The 23,311-nt window shown below is 38.6% G+C and overlaps 1 protein-coding gene across 2 annotated transcripts in view; it reads right to left on the bottom strand.

Moving 5' to 3' along the window:
- Positions 1 to 23,311, bottom strand: part of CLTRN (collectrin, amino acid transport regulator) — a 353,197-nt gene that overhangs the window by 171,821 nt on the left and 158,065 nt on the right. The window lies entirely within an intron of this gene.

Raw genomic sequence — 23,311 nt, 5'->3', positions numbered from 1 at the left:
AAAATTTTCCACGTTAAGGACACTGCAAAGTTCACAAATAACTTAAATATTTTTGTAGTTCTTAAAGTAAACTGCCAGGTAGTAAAAGAACTCCCCATGATGCAAATGAAGACTTACTAGAAAAAGCACCAAGTAAACTGCTTATGCAATTAACATCCACTACTACCTGAGTAGAATATTTATTGTCCACAGCAGTACAGAGGTCACAAGGCATAATTAGGAACTACTAATGGCACAAAAAATTAAAGGCATCATCAGTTTAATTACCACCTTGGGTCACCCCAGAAAGCAGGGCATAAGCTTTATTTATTTATTTACTTATTTATTAATTTTATATTTGTTTACCAGGAAAGTCCGACTGGACACAGGTCCTTTTTCAGTGGAGGCCTGGGGAGAAAAGCTCCTAATGCAATATATAACTTTTCCATCTGACAGTTTTGTTTACATAAGACACTTTGAAATACGAAGTAACGGTTTACAGTAGTATGGTAGTCTTTAACAGTCTAAAAGCTAAATATGTTTACATACAGAATTTAATTTCTGACTTATAGCAATTTATATATGTTCTAAAATTGTGAATAATTACATATTTAGTATACCATGCAGATTCACAGGATCTCAAAGCTAAAGATGTGATGCAAGTTAATATAAAAGGTGGGTTAGCGGTAAATGAAAGTAGAAGAGAGAAAGGAAAGGGTACATTAGTGGGGAAGTAATGTGCTGAGAAAGAGGGAGTTGGTAGACAGCAACAGGTAGTATAACGATTAATCAGGGGTGTCACAATTACAGAGCCAGGTTGCAGTAGGTGGATTTTAAGGCTAAGTATGTAGTACAAGTTGGCATAGGAAGGCAGGATGCGGGGATCATTAAAATAGGACAGAGAAGGGAAGAGGTACATTACTGGGAGTAGCAAAGTGCTGGGAAACAGGGAAGTGGTAATAGAGCAGAAGGAAGTATAAGCGGTTAATCAGAGTTGTCACAGTTACAGAGCCATGATTGCGGTAGGTGGGATTTTAAGGCCTTTTTGAAGGAGGCAATGGAAGTTGTGGCTTATATGCTGGAGGGAAGGTTGTTCCAGTGTTTGGCTGTGGTGTTGCTATAGGGGGATATACCTGTGGAATTATTGGCTTGGGTCACATCTAATATGAGTTTTTGATTGGCTAGCCGGACTCTAGTTTAGGTGCTTGGGTGTACTATGTTTTGTAGAGCACGGTTTTTTTCAGGGTAGTGAAGTAGTTTGTGGGTTAGTATAAGTTGATTGTTAAGAATAAGGTGGGGAAGTTCCAGCCATTTAAGTGTTTTAAGGGGAGTGTAGTGGTGTGTTCTGTGAAGGGTATTGGTTGCAAATTTGGCAATTTTATTAGTGGGATAAATCAAGTCCCAGAAAGTAAACAAACTATATAAGTGTGTGTCTACTTACTGAATTGGAAGAACTCAATTCCTTAGCAAATGTACTTCCCTAGGTTAATGCTATAGTTAAATTAAATCTCTTGTGCACTATATGGTGAATTTGTTGAACAGGCTCATTGTGTTTATTGAGTGCTGCCTAAGAGAGATAGAGTTCAATCAGTGCTTTCTAAGAAAATTCCCTGCTGCAGGGATCTTTGATTTCCAAACTGCATTGAATTATTATTTGGATGGAACCACAGAATTAGAATGATGTTTAGTCCAATTACTAACTCTGACTTACAGCTTCACAGGTTGTCCCAAGGTTCTCAGATGTGCTTTACTAAGTGATACATTGAATTAATTTATCTGGTCTCTATGATTGCTTGTTACATTACCAGACTGTGCCATAACGTATAGGAACAGCTGAGTGACAGTTTTCCTCCTAGTGCACTGTTCTTACTGCTCTGCCAGATACAAACTTAAATGTATGCATACACCACTTGGTTTCACAGCCCAGTTTTTATCACAACAGAAAAGGTGATTAATCCTTTCTTTCCTTCACAGATAACCTGCTCCTTCCACGCCTTCTTTATTTAACATCTGTACTTTTCTCTCCCACTACAATCCTCTATACTCCTTGTGATGCCGACCACTGCTACCAATATGTGATGGCCACAAACATGTATCATCCCCACACTGGGCCAATAATGAAGGAGCCTGAATCCTCACCACTGACACTGGAGAGGGACATGCACTTGGAATACAAATGGATACACTCCATATTTCTAGAAGTAAACCTCTCTGCATCAAGTACAATTTCCCTTAAGAGCACACAGGGAACACACTCGGCCCAGGGTCTGGATATCTCTTTATCTGCTTCCCTCCAGGTCCCCGGTAAGACTCCCCACTAGTACAGCTGTTCAGTTAGGTCCTAAGCCGAGTGTCCAAGCCAAGTCCTCCAGCAACCTCTCTGTAAACTCAGTGCATTGTGTCCCAGCCCCAAACTGCTCACACACACACACACACACACACACACACACACACACACACACACACACACACACACACACACACACACACACACACACACCTGGGAAAGGCTGGCACAGACTACCTGCTCTAACAACTTTGCTCAGACTATAAGGTAGTTATCACTGCCACCAGTCAGTTACTATAAGGCTCTTAAAAGGGTATCCAATTATACTGTGTAACATTAATACTAATACAAATGGTAGTAGTTCACCAAGACAGCTAGCCACTCTGGAGTGGCCCACACAGTGCCACCAAATAAATATAAGCACTCTCCAAGGTTAGATACTTTCTACAAGAACCAGCCACAATAAAGTTTTTAAATATATTTAATAATAAATTTTATTTATTTTTAATTTTTATTTTACATTTGTTAACCGGAGGTATCTGACTGAGCTGAAAAGGCCCTTTTTCAGCAGAGGCCTGGGGAGAAAAGCTCCACATAGAAAAATTACAGATACATTTAGATATTTAGACATGATCAGTATACAAACAAATTACAATAGACATATTTTTACAGTGGTATGCAGCACATCAACAGTTACAGTGGAGAGAAAATATTAATTTAAAAATAAAGGTAATTAATAGATTTGTGGTATACAGCTGAAATGTGGAACATAGGTAGAATACATACACAGTACACAGGTACAGTACATATATTGTACATTAGCCAGTGTTTGTAAGAGTGAAAACTATTATCAAGTACTCTAGGTTTAGTATGTGTACCTTATCCACTTTCACTAGCCTGGGGAGCAGTCATGGCACTGCCAACTTTGCTTGAGATGTTGCCTAATGAGGTTTTTAAAGGAATCTTTGGCCGATGTGTTTTGTATGCTAGTGGGGAGAGAGTTCCATTTTTTAGCCACTGAACTACTATATAGTGTGTCTCCAAAGCTACTGTAGCTGTTGGTGACTTCTAGTAGTAGTTTGCTTGATGATCTAAGAGGCCTTTTGGCTGAGTGATGTTGTACTAGGTTTTTGAGGGCAGGACACTTATTGGGAGGTAATGGATAGAATGACAGAGGCAGATATGAATATTTATGAATAATAAAAGTTCATGAAAATACTGAATATATATTCACAGTAAAAAACAGAGTTTAGATCACAGGAAATATTAAAAAGAACACTGATGGACAAACTCAGACAAATACAGAAAAAACAATATCTAAACTAAGATTCACTACATTCCTGACTGAATCTAGGAGAATTTCTGTTCCCTAGTTAAGTTACTTGCTAATGCAAGGCAAGATGCTGTGAGTGAGGGTCTTTCTAGTCAGGCTTCCCAAACAAAATACTCAATAATCTGATATTTCTCTTTGTAATATCTAAATATAATTTCCAAGAGGGCTGGCAGAATAACCTCATCTGATCACCTGACTCTAGGTTCTCACAGTATTACGCTTTGAAGCTGAGACAAGAAATTAGTACAGATGGCCACAATACAGATCCAAATGGTTATGGCAGTGCCTGTGGCATCCCCTCTTTTCACTGAGATAATGGACAAAGACTGTTCCCCAGACCCAGTGTCTCTGGTTCTATTCATCACTGTGTGGTGGCTTTTAATGGTTTAACAGCTCATTTACATTTTCCTTATTGTGTCCACTTCTCATCATTTCAGCAGGGTGCACTGCTGATACATTTCAGCACAAGCAAAGCTCACAAATACATTTTTAGCACAAGCATCTGTACAAAAGCAGTTTGTTATACAAATGGCATACAGTTCTAATACATTTGTAATACAAGCATCTTGTATAAATCAGTTTGATATTTAAAGGATATATGATTCTTTACAAAACTCCAGCTGGCTCTGTTGGCACCTGCCCATATCACCACACTCCTCACCACTTCTTTACTGCGTCTCCACTATACAGCTTTTTGTTATTTGATTCTCTCTAAAACCAACACTCTCATTTAAAACTAAAAATAGAGAAAGCTATATGTGTTAACTAAATAAGACCACAGGATAGTAAGTGCCCTTTTCAGGGGGAAACCTTGAAGCAATGAATGGTTAAATTACTTGCTCAGAATCATACAGTAGGAAGTCATAGTTTGTAGAAATCAAACAATGGACTGCTGTAACATCAAAGTGTAGCATCACACTGTCCTAAACCTCTATGCCACACTGCCAGGCACTTTTGATCCTAATAACTACCTTTTGTTCTGCAACCCTAAGCCTCTCTGTTTTTTCCTGTTTCACATAGCACATTTGTCTTTCCCATTCTTTACACTGTACTCAGCTTTGCCCTGTGTGGTGTACTATAGTCTGACAGTGTATACTTCCTCACACTACATCTCAGCTACTTGGGTATAATGTTTGCACACAGAAAAAAAACTTAAAGGTCACAGGCCCAAAGAGCACACTACAGGTAGCAATAAAAATAATAAAAAAAATAAATTAATTAAAGCTTGAACTAATTGACTCCTATTCCCTTTCCCCATTCTGCAGTCTTAGAGCATGACCTCAAGCTTGAAAACTAAATGTGGGTTGCAACCAACTTAGCACAGTACAGTACATTTGCTGGCAAACCTATTAAGCACATGTTTTTATTTGTCCCTGATGCTTTCCAACCATAATCCCTAATTCTGATCTATTGGCCTATTTAGGCACCACAGGATGAGAACAAACTTACTCAGTCATGCAGGACAGCAGCCAACTTGTCATTTAGGCATTCTTTAGAGATTTTCTGACATGAAATCCTAACCCTAACCTTCTAGTGGCTGATGTAAGCACTTAAATCATTGCAAGTGCCTACAGTTCCCTGGCCCCGCCCAGGTGTGTGCTTTGGCACACATACATTGAGGGCTACCATCAATTACTTGGAATGACTAGTACCACAAGCCCAATCCAAGCCTGTTCAGTATAGGTAAGCCTCTGCTTGCTTGGAAGAAATGGAACCATCGTTCTCCTCCACTACTGATGGTCAAGCTAGTGTCCACTGCTTATTCAAACCATTCTATGACAATCTCTTCCAGTCTCTCAAGCCATTAATCAAACTTGAGTCATCGGGGGGGGATGCAATTAGGGCTTTATCCTTCTATGCTAGACAACTGGTACCAGCAGATTAAAAACTTTGCTTCTTGGTCTGCTAAGTAAGAAGTGGTTGATGTACTTTCATACGTTTCAACTGCCCAGATTTTCACAGAATATCCAGATATTTGCCTCAAAATTTTGGCTTGTTTCTCACAAAATTGTGGGGTTTTTTTGTCAAATCACTTGCAAATCATTGAGGACTGTTGTCAGAAAATAATGGCAGACATTTCAGTTTCAGATTTCATATCCTTCATAAAATTCATGCTAATGCAAAACCTGTCCATCTATCAACTTTCCAAGTTTGTAAGAGCAATATTCAAAAGGTGTCCCTATTTAGGGCCTTTGTCCACCCATTATTTGTGGCTTTGTCCAGATTTCTTACTCAAAGAGGTTGAGAGGTATGTGTACTTTCCATTTAACTATTGCTCTAATGTCTGACCTAAGAATGAAGTTCTGTATATGGATTTGATTTCCTTTACTTTGTGGCTAAGTCTGGAGAAGCAGTCCATCTCTTGCTGACAGACTAGATTTCATGACTGTAATATTAAAATAAACAGAATATCTGCCCTGATGTGTGGCTTTCTTCTGCAAACACCTGCCACTTATAGGTGAATGACTTGTCCTATGAAAAACTTCCTTTGCTTTGTCTGTGACTAAATGCATTATAGGGAGTCTACTTGCTAATTGCTTTTCTCAGGAGACAGACATCATTGGTCTTCCTACTTATTCAGTATGTACCCACTCACCACAGTTCCTGACCAGACCTCCTCTCCAGATAAACTAGTAAGAAGCATCCAAAAACTACGGCTACCATGACCCTCCTAATGCCTGAAACAGGAACATGCTGAAATGCTTGCTAGCTTATGATGTGTACCAGTCTGGAACTCTAACCCAGACCATACTACTTACTGCCTGCACTAACCCATATCATATCACCTACTTCCTGCACAAACCCACATCATACCACCTACTTCTTCTCCTAACCCTCATCAAACCTCCTGGTCTTGCCCTATAGTCCTGTCCTATGGTCATGCCCTTGTCAAACCCCCACTTGACTTGTTTTCCCTTCTTATCTACATAATTTCATTTTCCTCATATACCCTGCATCTTCTGTTACTTTATCCTCTTTTTCCTATTTTTAAATGCACCAAAAAAATAATAATAACAATAATAGATTCTTGCATTACTATTGACGCTTTGTACATTGGAATGACTTCATGCATGGTATTCCACTGAATTTCATACTCTTTTTTTTTTAATATGTAATATTTATAGATTTGTTACCTGTTAATAGACTTATGTTATGTCATGTTATTACTTGCTAGTAGACTTGTTATCTGTTGATTATATATTTGTAACTTTTGTAATAATTATTAATTTTCTGGAGCTTTTCTCCTTGGGTCTCCACTGAAAATGGGCCCCTGGCTCAGCTGGACTAACCCGGTTAACAAATGTCAATAAATAAATAAATAATACCACCTATTTCCTACACTAACCCAAATCATACCACCTACTTCCTGCACAAACCCACATTATACCACTGACTTCTAGCATTAATTCACATCATACCACTTATTACCTCCACTAACCCACATCATACCACCTACTTCCTGCACTAACCCACATACCACCTACTTCCTCCACGTACCCATATTATACCACTTACTGCCATCACTAACCCACATCATACCACTTACTGTCTGCACTAACCCACGTCATACTGCTTACAGCCAACACTCCCTCACATCATACCACTCACTGTCTGCACTAACCCACATCATACCATTTACTGCCAGCAGTAGCCCACATCATAACACTTACTGTCTGCACTAACCCACATCATACCACTTACTGCCAGCACTAACACACATCATACTACTTACTGCCAGGACTAGCCCACATCATGCCACTTACTGTCTGCACTAATCCACATCATACCACTTGCTGCCAGCACTAACCCACGTCATACCACTTACTGCCAGCACTAACCCACATCATACTGTTTACTGCCATGGCTAACCCACATCATACCACTAGTTGTCTGCACTAACCCAAATCATACTACATACTCTCCGCACTAACCCACATCATATTACTTACTCCCTGCACTAACCCACATCATACCACTTACTGCCAGCACTAACCCACATCATGCCACTTACTACCAGCACTAGCCCACATCATACCACTTACTGCCAGCACTAACCCACATCATACCACTTACTGCCAGCAGTAGCCCACACCATACCACTTACTGCCAGTACTAACCCACATCATACCACTTGTTGTCTGCACTAACCCACATCATACTACATACTCTCTGCACTAATCTACATCATACTACTTACTCCTTGCACGAACCCACATCATACCACTTACTGCCAGCACTAACCCACATCATACCACTTACTGTCAGCAGTAGCCCACATCATACCACATACTGCCAGCACTAATCCACATCATACCACTTACTGTCTACACTAACCCACATCATACCACTTACTGCCAGCACTAGCCCACATCATACCACGTACTGTCTGCACTAACTCACATCATATCACTTATTCTTATTACTATGTTGGGCAGTGCAGTGGTGCAGCGGTTAACATTGTCACCTCACAGCAATAGGTTCTCTGGTTCGATTTTCAGCTGGGGTGCCTTCTGTGTGGATTCTGCATGTCCTCCTTGCATTCCCGTGGGTTTACTCCTGGTACTCCAGTTTCCTCCTGCATTCCAAAGACATGCAACTGGAACATTTCTCCCCGGGCCTCTGCTGAAAATAGGCTTTGTCCTAGTAAAATTTTCCCGGTCAACAAATGATAATTAAATAAATAAAATTCTCTGCAATTGGCTTCTCAGCTGACATGTAGCTTGAAGGATATTATGCAGTATCAAGTAAGATCAAGAAGATTTAGAGTAAAGGCAAAGTGCTACTTACACAACTAAACTTTGCACAAGATACATCAAATTACAGCTACAGATAGATACTATAATAATTATGCTGCATAATTTTATTTTTATTTTACATTTGTTGACCGGGATAGTCCGACTAGATGCATGTCCATTTTCAGCGGAGGCCCGGGGAGAAAAGCTCCAGATGCATGTCTTTGGGGGGTAAGCAGATACAGCATTACAAATTACAAACAGACTATTTACAAAGATTACATAAGTAAGCAAATTAAACAAGTTCCACAGGTTACAGTTAATCCTGAGCACAAGTCAGGATTAAATTAAATTACACAGTAAACTGGTTAACATATTTTTACACATTCTAGAGAGAGTTAGCCAGGCTTGATACATTGACATAGCCAGTTAAGTGACAAATGTTGTTTGAGTCTAGTTTTAAATTGACCTAAGGTGGAAAGTAAGGTAATATCAGCTGGAAGAGAGTTCCAGGATCTACTTACAGAGTTTGCAAAGAGAGAATCACCGGCTGTGTTATTAATTTTGCTAGTCTGAATTAGTAGTTTGTTAGAGGATTGAAGCGGTCTAGGATTGTTATAGGGGGTGATACTATTTTTAAGTGCAGGAGTATTGTCCAGATTATAGAGGATTTTATAGGCCATAATCAGTTGGTTATACTGGATTAGGCTGGGTAGTTCAAGCCACCCAAGCTGATTTAGATTGATGCAATGATGTGTCCTAAAAGGCAGCCCAGTGGCAAACCTGGCAATGTGGTTGTAGCAAATTGAGATTTTGTTAAGGACAGTCTTGTTTACATTTGAGAGTAGAGGGGATGCATACAGAAGGGTTGAAAGAAGGTGAGAGCAGGCTATGGCAATTTTAGCTGGAGGGGATAGGAAGGCTTTTATTCTGTAAAGTGACCCTAGTTTTTTATTGATGGTATTGATAGTTTGGTTAACATGTAGGTCAAATTTTAGATTATTGTCTATGATGACACCTAATAATTGGGTCAAGGGAGATTATTGTGCCATCATTTGATTTTATGGTAAAGGTGAAAGCGGTAGACCTACATGTCGGTGAAAATAACAGCATTTTAGTTTTTTTGGGATTTAGGATCAGACGATGTTCAGAAAGCCAGTTTTCTATTGTATTAAAGGTGGTCTGGGTAGCTGACCATAACTCTACTGGAGGTGTGGCTGAGCAAATCAGAGTAGAGTCATCAGCATATTGGATACAGCTGACTTTTGGGATGACAGTATAAAGGTCGTTAATGAAGATGGAGAACAGCAAGGGCCCTAGTATAGAGCCTTGTGGTACTCCAAGGGTGTTAGGTAGAAGGTTAGAGAGGTTGTTCTGCCAGACGACAGCCTGCTGTCGACCATTCAGGTAGGATTGAAACCATTGGAGGGCTTCAGTATCTAGACAGAATGTTTGCAGGATGTGGATTAAAAGTTGGTGATCAACCATATCGAATGCCTTGGAAAGATCCAAAAAGAGGGCTGAGGATATATAATTATTGTTGCGATTATGGTTTATGGTGTTAGTAAAGGCTAGGAGGGCTGAAGTAGTGCTGTGATGAGGACAGAAGCCATGCTGAGTGTCTGCCATAAGGTGATTTTGGATTAGGTGGTGCATGGGTTGTCTATGAATACATTTTTCCATAACCTTTGCAAGTGGAGAGAGTATAGCTATTGGCCTATAATTGGAGAATTCAGTAGAGCTGCCTCCTTTGTGAAGTGGGATTACATAGGATATTTTCCAGATGGTGGGAATTTTAGCTTCTACTATGGTTAGATTGATTAGTATTGAGACAGGGTAAGCAATAGCATCAGCTGATTTTTGTAGGTGCTCGGCAGGGAGATGATCAGCAGAAAGTGTAGTGGGTTTTAATTTTTTGATCAAGGTACGGATAAGTGAAGTGGCGACTGGTTGGAAGCTGAACGCGAGTAGGTTTCTAGGGGTTCTACTTTCAGGACCAGGGGAGCTAGGAGGTAGTTGGCTAGCTAGGGCTTGAATTGTCTCAGTAAAGAATTGGTTAAAACTATCAGAAACATCTTCAGGGGTTTTATCAATAGTAGTAGCAGGGATTGGGGTTGAAGTTTGTCCAGGATGTAGTAGATTATTTAAACCTGCCCAAAACTTCTGAGGGTTATTTTGATTTACTGTCTGTAAATTACAGTAGTATTTTTTTTGTCTTGTAAAATTGATTTTTTGGTTTCGTTCCTGGATTGCCTGTATTTGATGTGATCTTGAGGGTCTTTAGAAGTATGCCATAAAGCCCATGCTTTGTTTCTAAGGGTAATTTTGAGTTTAGACTCTATAGAAAGCCATGGTGCAGTTTTTGCCTTGGTTCTCTTTGAACGAACAGGTGCATGCAAATCAAGGATCTCAAGGAATTTGTTGTTAAAGTATGCTACTGCTTCCTCTAAGGGGAGGTGTTTTGGAATAGACCAATTACATGAGTTTAGTTCTTGTTGGAATTTGGCAGGGTCAAAGTTTTTATTGTTTCTAACCTTTCTGAGTAAGGGTTGTTGGGAATTAATTGTTTTATGCTTAATTACATATGTGAGAAGGTGATCGCTTAAGCCATCAAGGAGGGCACCAGAGGTGTACAGTTGGGGGTGACTATTTATGAGTACCCAGTCAAGTATACTTTCTTTTTGGTTGGGTTTACCTATCCTGGTAGAGGTGGATATGATTTGCGTAAATGCATGCAGGTTAATATGGGTGGATGGGGATTCTGAGGAACAGGTGCCCCAGTCTATGTTAAAGTCTCCAAGTAGTAGGGTTTCTTGGAGGTAGTGACATGATAGCCAGTGCAGGATATCTTCAAATGTAGATATATTGTTACCTGGGGGAATGTACATACAGATGACATTAATGCATTTATTTGTATTAAGTTGCAATTTGGTGGCAAGAATCTCTGAGTTATTAATCTGAGGAGGTTGTATTACATCTATGGTGACATTCAACTCAGATTTATAGAGTACAGCTACCCCACCCCCCTTCCTCGAAGCACGATCCAGCCTGTATATGTTGTACCCAGGTGGTAACACTTCATTGTCTTTAGTGTTAGGTTTTAACCAGGTTTCAGATAAAGAGAGAATCTCAGGGGAGTGGACATCCAGAAGTGCATGCAATTCATGTACCTTGTTATTAATGCTTCTAATATTGAGATGACAGACTAGGAGAGAGTTAGTTGGCCTATTAATTGTAGGTTTGTAGCTTAGATCGCAAGTAGAGGGAGTATGTATATTTGAAGTGAGTGGGCCAGGGTTGGGGTGAATATCACCGCCAAGTATTAGGTTGAGTCTATACTTGGTGATGAACTTCAGGAATTTGTTTATTAGTTTGTGGTAGTGTTTGGATCTAGAGCTAATGTGCCTGGGGTTGAGATGTTGATAGACTGAACAAGATGTTGGATAGGATCTGGTACTGTATGTATGGTTGAAGGTGGAAGAATTTACAGCTGGGGTGATAGTATGGCCTTTTGGGACCTGAAATCCCGTGAGAAACTGGTTTTCATACAAGGTAAGGAGGTATGGTGTGAACAAGAGGGGTAGTAAAGAGGAGTATATCATTATCTGTGATTCAGCTAGTGAGTTAAGGAACTGTTTTACCTGGTGATGCAACACCAGAAGATAGAGTGGTGAGGTAAAGGTACTGGAAGGGGGATGGGAGAATGCCAGATGAAAGCTAATAGGTGCAATTAAAATGTAGGTAGTAGAATGGGGGTGGGTGGAATTATCCCAGCTGAAAGCAGATAGGATCTAGAAAGTGGGGAGTGGCTATAGTACTATAAATTTAGAGGTACTGGGGGTGGGAGGGAATTAGGGGCAGGGAGGGGAGCGAAGAGAGCCCGAGCATAGTGAGGGCAAACGTAGTGGGGCTATTGCAGTTTACAAGGTTTCCTAAGGTGTCCTAAAGATATAAGGTAAGTATTACAGCTCATAATGTAAGAGTCAGTTTAATGTATATATTTTTATCCAAACCCTGGACCACAACAAAGGAGTTTCTGTTTATAATCAGAACAAGATCTTCACCGGATTAACTCTAATGGGTGAAAATTATTTATCTGAATTATCAGAAGTTATCAAAGTAAAAACTGCTCCTGGATGAACCACTTCAAACATCCTGTCTCTACCTTAGTGAGGCATGTCTCAAACCACACCTTCACACAACCCTATACCTGCTTCGTATTAGGAGGAATGCATCAATAAACTGTTGTGCCATCTACAGTGATGCCACTCTATACCAAAGCAGATTGAAACCATCTAAGTATGATGAAGCAGTGGTAGAGTAACCAGTGGCACAGACATGTCCCCTAGCATTGCCATCATCTGCATTCATCCTGTATATATTCTCACCTGGAATATATGCATAGCTGGCTCAATTGCAGTATCACCAATAACCTGATAACCTGGGGTAGAGGTCTAATACATCTCTCTGAGTTTCAAGTATGGTTGAATCTTCAACTTGATAACAAAGTTATAAAAGTTACCCTGCACCCCCATTACCCCCTTTACTTAAATGTACTAACTCCATAGTTGCACATCCACAGAGAAAAGAGAAATAACCACATAAAGCACATCACTGCTGGTGTGATAATATAAACCAAACCAGCAGCAATTTTCAATAGCATACTCTGATCACTGAGTTGAATGTCTGTGAGTTTAAATAGACAAACCTGTCACAAAACTGAATCCACTCAACTGCAAGTGCATTCTGAAGAACTATCACTTCGCACCTACCAATAAACCACAGCTTAAAAACAGGGGAAAAAAATCATCCTTCACACATGGAAAGCAAACAATATAGCACTCTTCTTCCAAAGTTGACCTATTTTCATATAACTAATGAGTAGGTCAGTGATTTCTTTAAAACCCCAGCCATAGACTGCATTATCAGCTATGAATCTGAACTTCATACTATTCAGTACTCAGTAGAATTTAGGAATTTATAAAGAGCTGACACCACTTTAACAGATTCAATGAAATTAATCAGTACTAGAGTTAGTAAGTGATCATACACTTACACCATTTATGTAGAAAAAGAAGTTATGTACTTACCATAACTTTCCATCTGTGTTGTCCATTTTCATTCGCTTGGATCCGACTTGGCCATTTTACTAGCTTGTGGCCACCAACAAAGTCTTGAGCTCCTTCCCTACCCATAATGTACCACCCCTAACATCCATCAGATCTTGTTTGCAGCTTGACAGGAAGCCTGTAAAAGAAGTACCACAACTGGAGTTCAATACAAAGGACACAGGTATCCTGAAGTAGCTCATTCCTCCAGAAGTCAGTTTATGAAAAATGGAGGGGGTGGTGAGTGGAGAGTTGAGGAAGAATTAAAATGGATAACACAGATGGAACATTATGGTAAGTATGGTTGTCAGAAATGGCAGACCACAGGCTGTAAATCCACACAAAATCATTTTATTAATCCACAGGTATAAGCGCTTTTGTTCCAGTCTCAATTAGTAGGGAACTTCATCAGATACCTAAAGTGCTTATACCTGTGGATTAATAAAATGATTTTGTGTGGATTTATAGCCTGTGGTCTGCCATTTGTGACAACCTTTCTTTGTTCTGTGTTTTTTCCTGGTTTGTTTGAATTTTGTTATGGTAAGTATATAACATCTTTATCTGATATAGTCCATTTTCATACCTTCCTCAACCAATGGGACAGAGTCCGCATCTACCTAAATTCCTGGGTGGACTCTAAGTAAGGCTATTTCTGAGTACAGTTGAGCCAAAGGCTACTCTTCCCCTAGAGACCAAATCTAGTTTGTAATAAGTGATAAAAGTATTAGGATTTGACCAAGTTATAGCTGCACATATATCGTCCATAGAAACTCTAGCCTGGAGTACAGCAGAAGTTGTCATAGAGTTGATTGAATAAGCTTTTAATGGTTTTGGTAAGGGAAGATTCAATTTGTTATAGATAAAGGAGATGTAATTTGTCAGCCATCTAGCTAAAGTTACATTTGTAACCGATTTGCCCAATTTAGTACGTGCAAGGGAAACAAATAGGTGACCCCTCTTTCTAATCTCTTTTGTTCTGTCTAGATAGAAACATAATTGTCTATGAATATCCAGAAAGTGCAGCACATATTCCTCTTTATTTGTATATTGTGAGAAAAATAGTGGCAAGTTAATGGATTGGTTAATTTTGTATTCTGACACCACCTTAGGAAGGAAGGAAGCATTAGTGCAAAACGTGACCCTAACCTTATGAAAAATCAAATATGGGGGCTTAGAAGATAATGCTTGAAGTTCTGAAATTCTTTTAGCAGATGTAATTGCTACTAAAAAGGCAGTTTTCCAGGTCAAAAATTTAAGATCACATTTATCTGCAGGTTCAAAGGGAGAGTCAATTAAGGCTTGCAGTACTGAATTTAAATCCCATGGTGGTGTGGGGTCCTTAAACAGGGGTCTCCGCAGAAGAGTACCTTTCAAAAATGCTTTGCACAGTTTAGAGGAAGCAAGGGAAGAATTTTGAAATCCCACATGAAAGTAAGAGATTGCTACAAGTTGAACTTTAAAAGTTGATGAACTAGCACCCTCATTAAACAAACTCACTAAAAATTCTCTAACAGAATGAATTGGAGCTGATACGAGGTCTATCTGATTCTGTTCTGCCCACTAAACAAACTCTCTCTCCATTTACCCCTGTAGAGTTTCCTAGTGGAAGGTTTATGGTAAGATAAAAGTATGGAATGAAAGGGGAAGAAAGCATTGGTTGCCTGGCTAACTGGAGAAACAATGCTGTTAGTTTGAGATTTGAGATATCCATGTGAACCATGCCTGTCCATTGAGACAGAAGGTCTGGAATTGGATCCAGAATCCAAGATGGGTATAGTAGATGCAGCCAAAGGAAGGGGAACAAAATCTGCTGAGACCAGTAAGGAGCAATGAGGATGACTTTGCTCTTCAACTGGGATGCTTTCTGAAGGAATCTGGGAATTAGGGGAGAGTTAGGATAAGCATACAGAAGATCAGGGAGCCAATCATGGAGCAATGCATCCCTCAGTAACTGCCCCAGTAGGACATCAGGGCAAAGAAGTTGCTACACTCATTTAGGGGAGATGCAAAAAGATCACAGCAGTGCTGGCCCCACTGAGTGAAAATAATTTCCATCACTTTGTTGTTGAGAGACCACTCATGAGGTAGTAAAATGGACCTGCTCAGTTTGTCTGCTATCACATTGGACTTCCCCATAATATGCATTGCTATTAGAAAGCGGATGGAAGATATTGCCCATTGCCACATTCTGAGGGCTTTTCCACACAGGGAATAAGATCTGGTTCCCCCTTGCTTGTTGATGTACCAGACTACTGAAATGTTGTCTGTCTGGACTGCAATTGTCCCCAGAGGAAGAGAGTCCTGGAATGCTTGCAATGCTAAGAACACCACTCTCATCTCCAAAACATTGATATGTAGGTTTGTCAGTGTTAGCACTCTTTGTAATGATTATGACTGCTGATGAACTCCAGTGCCAGTAATAGCAAGCATTAACTACCTACATTTTCCAGAACCCATACATGTTTAAAATTTGTAAAGCTGTAAGTACAAAACCAAATCAATTACTTTGTAGATTCTAAAGACAAAGGAATTCCTTTGATGATGATGACTCACAAACAGCATGATCTCTCCTTTAATCATACTGTAACTACTACTTAGCTCCCTTTTAATAAGTGAGGTTCCCACTTGGATAAAAATTCTTTCACCTATTGCAGACTTGAGTTTTTCACCCCAAACTTATCACTAGCTACAGTACATGGAATCTACTGCATGATATCTCTTCCTGTAGCAAATTAAAACTTTGCACCCCAACCTCACCATAAAGTATAGGGTATTAATTTAATTAGAATGGAAACCATTTAAATAAAACCAGTGAGTTGAAACTATTTGATTGAAACTGATTAAAATGGAAAATGTCACACAAGCAGGTCAGTCATTAAACAGTATATAGCAATTCCAAGGTAATAGCATCACAGGGTACTTTATATAAACCTAAATATGCACTGGTGTAATTCAAAACAGTCTCCATTTTCCTGCACTTTACTGCAGGTCAGTCACATTCAATAATCCCTACAATCATCACAGTATGTGAGAGACATAACCAAGAGCTAAGTTAATCATTATAACTAAACTGCTTAATAACCCTGAGAAACTATGTATGCAGTTTCATGGTTAGAGTAAGCCTCTATCTACATAAATCCATGTCTCTTATTTAAAATTTTACAACCAGCGTTATTAGCTCCTAATATAAATGGATAGATAGAGCATTTTTTTAATTTACTAGTGGAAAACAGAAAGGGATACTTGGTTCAAATCTTGTTCATAGATTTTTTTTTCAGTTCTAATATATTGCCAAATAGGTACAGTTAGTAGAGTTATTAGTGCATTTCTCTGGTTGATCTCACTTTTCAGTGAGTCACAGTCCATAAAACCCATTTGATCACCAACAAATTTTATACTTGAGGTTCTGCAACTTGGGACTTGAGCATAATAGTTTAGAAGATATGTGGGCTTTCCTCCCCTATAAAAAATGTTGATTTCATTGAAAAGTCTCATTTGGTATTGGATTACTGTAAAGAAAGTCAATGAAATTGATCCAGATCAATATTAGAAAGAAGAATCGGAGAAGTAAACCAGAAAGGAGCTACAGTCAAGGCCAACTTAGATTGGCAAGCCATATAACACCATATTGCACAGACAGTGAACATGTTATCAGTCTAGGAGTATGTCATAGAATGTCATCACTGGTAAAATAGTAGACAGAAAAATAAAAACACAGAGAAGATCATAGTTAGCTGGTTTTGCTCAGATTAAAAAATAATACTAATGAGGAACTACACTGTTAAGCAATGGATACAGTCCTTTTCAGTGTTTACATAAGTGACATTGCAAAAGGTCTGGAAGGAAAAATGTTTAATTGCTGATGACACTAAGGTATGCAGCAATGCTTTTTCATACCAAGGTGTAGAAAGGATTAAATGAATAAGATAAGGCTGTAGCATTGGTCTAAAACAACACAACTTTAATTCATTGAAAAACAATGCAAAATACTGACGTGCAAAAATCATAATAAAAGTATTCAACTGAAGGAAAGGAGCAGCAACAACAAAATTAGAAAAGGACAAAGAAGTATTTAAATTTGATCATCTTGAAGCAAGCATGTAGTTAGCATATAAGGTAGGCAGTATCCTGGTATGTACAGAAACAGGCATGATCAGAAGAAAACAGTTACACTTACACTATTCTTATACATATATAGGAAGGTTGTATGTGGAGTACTGTAGTCAATTCTATTATTTCACTTTTTTGCCCTCTATGACAGGTGTACCACCTACTGCTGACTACTGCCCCCTGTTCAAACTCAGGACATCCTAACTAGCCTTAGACTAGTAGCTGCCAGCCTCCTGATACTGACAAACTGACTTACATTTACACCAGGGTTTGCGGTACTGAAGACAAAAAGTGGCAGCACATTATTTATTTATGCTGCTGATAGGACTTTTCCTTGTTATTTCCTGTCATGTGCTGCATAATTTGCAATGCATAAGGGTAAATGTGCACATGGCCATTTCTAGGATGCACTACCTGCCTTCACAGGTAATCTAGCCCTTACCTATGCTGCGCAACCTGTTGCAAGTCAACACCCCTTCATCCATTTCATGATCTACACTGGGGATCACGATATAAGGCATGTCCTAAGCATACTTTCACAACTTTCCTTGAAATAGACAAGCAGACATAAGCCTCATCATTCCTTTCCCACTCCCATCTAGTTCAGATTTAGCATCTAGGCCTCTAGACAAACTTGAGTTCCCTGTTTCCTAGTCAAGTCTCTCTATCTCAATGCAATGGAGCTTGTGTATTTTACTCTGTTCTGAAGGTCTAATTTTTGCCAGCACATAAAATGGATGAAGGCAGTTTAAGGAAGGGCAACAGAAAAAGTATGCAGTCTTTATCTAAAGCTGTTATAAAGAAAGGCTACTAAAGCTTAATATGCAGAATAGAAAGGGATATAACAGAAACATGTAAATACCTCTAGGGAATCTACATAGTCCAGAATGGTATACTCTTTCAAAAAATGAGATATATAAAAGCAAGAAAATATAATTTGAGGATACAAGGTGGAAGGATCAAGTGAGATATCACTAGCCATCTGAGCTGTGAATAATCTGCCCTTGCAAGTCTTGAACCCAGGATGCTGCGCACAATAGCCACAGCAATTTACTACTAAGACATCTGAGCGATGGTTCAGCTCCCCAGGAGATGGTTTATTATATTTTACAGGAAGAATGGGGGATGAGCACAAAAGCCTTTCTAAGTTGGTGGCAGAAAGACAACCAATAAGTCTTAAAACTGCAAAGAGTAGACCTATGGCAATTAATACTTTTAAAAGAAAATGAAATAAGCTACAATTTAATTAATTTCTCTTGACTTATCTATAAGATAGTGAATTGCCCAAACTAGATCTGTCAGTCAGTTATTTTCTGGCATTAAAATCTATGTTAAATATAGAATGATATAATGAGTCTATCCAAATATTACACTGAACACTGTGCAATGCTAGTGTTCTCCATACCTGCCCATGCACCTCAGTAGCATAAGCAACCTCACACACACACACACACACACACACACACACACACACACACACACACACACACACACACACACACACACACACACACACACACACACACACAGATGCACACAAACACACACACACAGATGCACACACACACACACACACACACACACACATGCATAGATGCACACACACACACACACACACACACACACACACACACACACACACACACACACATACACTCACACACTCACAGATGCACACAAACACGCACACTCATCTGCACACCCCAACATGTTCACATACAGAGACAGCATATACATACACACTCACCACCCCAGTCCCCAATATTTACAGGTACTGTGACTACTCCCATAACAATCAATGGGTGAATGCCATCAAAATATGGCATTTATGCTTTCTTCCTAGAATGAACACAGCAATTCTCTGAAATGCTCTACCAAGTTAATCAGGAGCTGTAGCAATTTTTTGGGAAGGGAACATGGCTAATTAGCGGGTCTACTTCCGTCTCCCCTCCAGACTACCAGAATAGCATATCACTTCCCCATTGACACCACTCTCTGCCCTACCAGGGGAAAGCAACAGCAGGAGACCAATATCTGAATCAGAAAATCTTACCATGTTGTAGAAACGTTCCAAGTTAGGGCTTCCACATTACACTAAGCCACTCTGAAATGCACAGAAACTGTACCAAGAAAATATTGAATTTGTCAGCTGCACTGGAATGGGGACAACTGCAGTGTATACGGATATTGGTTAAATTCCTATGGTATTTCCACTTATTTTAAAGAGCTACAGCTTCCCTTGTGTTCTCTAGCAGTAACAACTCAAGCAAAAAATATTTCAGTAGTATGTAACTTTTAGCTAGAGTTACTTTAGTATTGTTTACTATTGGTTGTAAAATTAATTTCCAAAGTATAAACACAGAGGGGTTCAAATCATCTTAACCAAGCAACTAAAACAGAAAATGACAGTAAATATACACAAATACATAGGAAAATATGTCTGGAATCCATAGCCAAGCACTGCACACCTGCTCAGCACTAATACCTATGGAACTCGCTAGGTGCTGTAGCTCACGGTTAATCAGATATGTATTGTTATTGCCTGAGGATCACCCATACCCTGCACATGGCCAGACATTAATTAGTGTTGCATTATATGGCTCTGAATCTCAGCTATAATCTCAATTTGCAGAGTGTTAGCTTGTTTCATAAATGAAAGAGAGTTTATTGGATTAATATGCAGAAGCACAAACACCAATAAAGTGAAACCTGTGCTATTAGGGAAGAAGAGGGGAGAAACATAAAATGGAATGATGGGTGATATATGAAATTCTATATCATTGATCAGAATGTGCTGAGGTTGTGACAGTTTCTGATAGAGGAGGAATGGGCTTCCAAACAGCAGGAACAGTTTTTTGGACGCTGTTTCAGTTGTAGTGAAGTAAAAAACAAGATGCAGTAAGGTAAAAACATTCATGTTGTTGTTGTGATGAATGTTAGAAGAGCTGGAAGAACTGGGTGGAGATGGGTAAGAAGGAGACACATCCCATAGTGGAGGGAGGGATTTCTCTTTACAATCTAAAACAATCTCTGTGATGGGGGGGCTACTGCTGTTATTGCATAACTGATAGCCATTGAATTCAGCATACTAGGAGCAGGAGCTAACTGATGCTACATTCAATAATGTATACAATGTCAAGCAGTCCCACCTGGTTAGGGCATAGTAAAAGTCTACAATGTACTAGAACAGCATCTGTGATGCTGCTGGGTTGCTCCACTTTGTGTTTCCCCCTTCCCAACCTGTCGATGGCTGTGGTGTTTCCAACCCTTGGAGAGGGGGTGATACCTGGGACACTTAAATTAAGAGCAAGTGCAGCAACACAAAGTAGCTGATGGACAGATGGAAAGATGTGCAAAATTGGTAGGAAAAAATTAAGTAAAAGATGTTCTACTAAGTAACATGAAAGTAGAATCAGAAGTCAAGTAAAATAGGGTTTGGGAAAAGACAAATGTGGATCGGTTGACAGAGCATTTGTAGAACTGGGAAGAGATCAGTAATGGGTTTTTACATCAGGAAATGTAATAAATCAACATGATTTTTAATTAACTGTTTTGATATTGCTGTTTCTAGACTGTCCTGATGTGCATAGGTCTAGGGAGTTTTGGCATAATCACATTTTTTTTTCAGGTGAGTTCCTAGTTTAAAGGGAGATATAGTTGGTTAGTCTAGATGAATACTGTAGCGGGTTAAGGATTATGTTTGATGCAGTGTTAGCCAAAGCACTGAAGAGTAACATGGATCAGGTACCACACCAAACTATTTATCTGACCCATCTTATACTAGGAGAATGCCTGTAGCATTAGTGTTCCAGAGAGTTCTGTTATTTGGTAGGTGTTCAGGTGTTCCAAAAGACAAAGAGTTTGTTAAGGGAAGCAGTTACACACATTATGAATGTCATCTTGTAGAACGTTTTGTAAATTGTTTGTGGCTGTATAGTCTTTGAGGATTAGGATGGCATGAGTGTATAGCAGACCTCTCAACTGTCCTTGTTTTGGATGAGCATTTCTATTTTCAGGCATGATTTACCCTTGCATAGGATGCCACAATTTCTTTGGGAAATATGTTCCTATTTTCAGTTTTTTTTTACCTCGTCATACAATTTTCTGAATCCCTCTTATCACGTCTTTTTTGAAGCTCAAGTACACAGAAAACCACACTACATGATCAACATACTAGTGGCAACAATCAGTGATTTAAAGAAAGATGACACACATCTTACATCTACCTTTTGACATTGGGTGGTAGCATTTTGCAATATAGTTCATTAAAGTCTACAAATTTTATACTGTCTCTTTGATAATGTACTTTTATTTTTCCATCATTTTTGTCGGCCTCTGTTTTTAATCATGTGTTTCTAAGTAGTATCCACATTCCTGCTGCAAGCAGAAAGAGTTATGTGTTATTTAATATTCAAACTTTATGATAATTAGATGTCTAGATTTCTAGTTGGATGTTCCTACTTTCCAATAGCCTTTGTTCCTGTTTTCAGTGTCTGCAGATTAAATAAATAACCAAAAACAGCGGAAACTGCAGGCGCTAGGAAACAGTTTAAAAAACAAAAACCTTCAGGTGGACACTGTAGACACTATGAAGAAATAGGACGGGCACCAACAGAAAAGATCCAATATTTATTTAGTGCTTTCATCCTGGTGAATCCAGGACTTCATCAGAACAAAATGTTAAAAACCAGTAACCTTTTTATACAGGTTCGGTCACTTCACAATCAAGTGAATGTGAAAATTTTAAAGTCACAGTCAACCACATTTTATATATATAAAAGGTTTTTCCCCCCAAAAAAAACTTTAAAATACTATTCAGAATTTTGTTAAACTGTGGAAATAGGTAAACATGACTTGAGGGGGGGATTGGGAAAATAGAATTGCTACAAGAGAACTGCATTGGCAATTTAGATTCAATGCAGTGGTCCCACCTGGACTGAATGACCATGTTAATTTGGGTCCCGTTTTTAAACATAGAGCTTATACCCTATGTTAGAATCATATTTGATACCGAGAAAACATCATTATATACTTTTACACATTTTCAATTACTTATATTGTGTTAACTGTCATTCTGTGTATCAAATGTAAGTAATTGAAAATGTATAAAAATATATAATGATGTTTTCTCGTATCAAATATTATTCTAACATAGGGTATAAGCTTTATGTTAGAATACTATATGATACTGAGAAAACATCATTATATACTTTTATACATTTTCTTTTATTTATATTGTGTTAACTGTCATTCTGCGATGGTGTATTTTTAACTGACATTTACTAGTCATTATTAATTTCATATTTACAAGTAACAGAAAATAGTATATGTTGAAATATACTTTTGAGAAGTTAATTTTCTGTTTCCCTCTCAATATATACATATACCTGTATCTATATACCTATATTTATTTAAAAATACACCATGGTGTTCGAATGTAATATACTAAACTAAAAAAAAAACAACAGAACCACATATACTGTCATCCCAAAGAAACAGATCCAACACAAAAATGATTAGCACTTTTGTTCTCTTTTAATTCACTGAACTTCATCAGAAGTAAACAATCACTATACTTTCCTTCATTTTATACCATCAATCTGGTCGTTTAACTAAACAGCTGACTCATTACATTACCGCTTTCATATTTAAAAGCACTGAATTTAATTTTAAAGAATATAAATATATAAATAGAATTATTAACAAATGAAGAAAAAATCAATTAAACATTTATACTTGCTGAGAACTCAGAAGACATTTA

The sequence above is a fragment of the Protopterus annectens genome, chromosome 5.part1 (genome assembly GCF_019279795.1).
Source record: "Protopterus annectens isolate FY-2018-M chromosome 5.part1, PAN1.0, whole genome shotgun sequence".
Taxonomy (NCBI): Eukaryota; Metazoa; Chordata; order Ceratodontiformes; family Protopteridae; genus Protopterus; species Protopterus annectens.
The sequence above is the reverse complement of the archived record's forward strand: the minus strand, read 5'-3'. Positions and strand labels throughout refer to the sequence as shown.